This window comes from Austrofundulus limnaeus, unplaced genomic scaffold (assembly GCF_001266775.1).
Source record: "Austrofundulus limnaeus strain Quisiro unplaced genomic scaffold, Austrofundulus_limnaeus-1.0 Scaffold67, whole genome shotgun sequence".
NCBI classification, from domain to species: domain Eukaryota; kingdom Metazoa; phylum Chordata; class Actinopteri; order Cyprinodontiformes; family Rivulidae; genus Austrofundulus; species Austrofundulus limnaeus.
This window is the reverse complement of record NW_013952469.1, coordinates 1,549,072-1,550,254: the sequence shown is the minus strand read 5'-3', so window position 1 is coordinate 1,550,254 and position 1,183 is coordinate 1,549,072. Positions and strand designations below refer to the sequence as shown.

At 45.4% G+C, this 1,183-nt stretch overlaps 1 protein-coding gene across 1 annotated transcript in view; it reads left to right on the top strand.

Moving 5' to 3' along the window:
• The first annotated feature begins 6 nt into the window (after nucleotides 1–6).
• Nucleotides 7–1,183, top strand: part of si:ch211-51c14.1 (protein kinase C and casein kinase substrate in neurons protein 3) — a 19,800-nt gene continuing 18,623 nt past the window's right edge. The window contains exon 1 of the mRNA XM_014010298.1: nucleotides 7–1,110. The gene's annotated coding sequence lies outside the window, so the exon portion shown is untranslated. The remainder of the gene's footprint in view (nucleotides 1,111–1,183) is intronic.

Here is a 1,183-nt window from a genome sequence, read left to right as displayed (position 1 = left end):
GACCGTCTCATTTCGCAGCAGTTTTGAGCAGCCTACCCGGCCCAGCGAGGACGTGGCCTACGTGGCCTACGTGGCCCAGCTAGGCCATGAATTGAGACGCAGCCAGGATTTCTTGGTTTATAGACCGCGTGTTGAGTTTAGAACATGGATTCAGTATTTTTGTTTTCATAGTTATAAAACTGTCGAAAAATAAATGCGTTTATGAGAAGTATTTTTGACCCAAACTGGATAAACTGGTAGGTGAGTTCTTCCCATTGCAGCTGCTGCAGTTTCATGTTCCTACATGTTTTTTTATTGAACTGTTTTTCTATTTACACCAATAACAACGTAATTATCAGTGGCATTGACCTTTGACCCCACCACAGTCATGTATTTCCTTAACAAACTCAGGATTGTTGTGTGAAGGAATTCATGTTTTTGGTTTTCATTACGTTGATATTTTACTGACAGGTGGACTACGCACCACAGGTGATACTCTTGTTAAAAGCTTTACAAAACATACGTTTCAGTGCGCTGACATCCTTTTTAATTATTATGTTTCTTCTTGTTGTGGAGTCTTCCTGCTGCCCCCACCCCCCTCCATGTATGATTACAGTTTCCTGAAAGCAGGAGCTCCAGAACACACCTGTGGTTATTTACCTGCATGTTCTGGCAGGACGCAGCTGCAGGGTTTCAGGAGGAGTCATCGCAAAGTTGGTGTAGGGAGTTTGACTTTGAAGCTGCGTTTATCACTCTCAGCTGACTCACACACTGTAACACACACTGCAACACACACACACACACACACACTGCACCAGCTCCACCATGAGAGGGTGAACCAGAGGAGCTGACGTACAGCAGGAAAATAACTTTTCTGCTGCCTTGCTGTTGAGAAAGGAGGAGAGAGGTTTTGGGGGCAGGGAGGAGGAGAAGAAGAAGAAGAGAGAGAGAGAGGAAAAAAACACTCATCTGAGACGAGCAGAGGGCCAAAGAGAGGGGGAAGAGCTGCAGCCGAGTCCAGAACCAGAGGAAAAACCAAATCTGGAGAAGTTGAAGAGGAGCAGGAGGATTTCAGTTCAGGAAACGGAGGAAGAGAGAAGAAAAGCAGGAAGAGATCGTTGGTTTAAAGAGGTAAAGTTTCTGCTCTCTGTCCATTCCATGCTTTATGTTTCCTCCATGCAGTGTGTGTGTGTGTGTGTGTGTG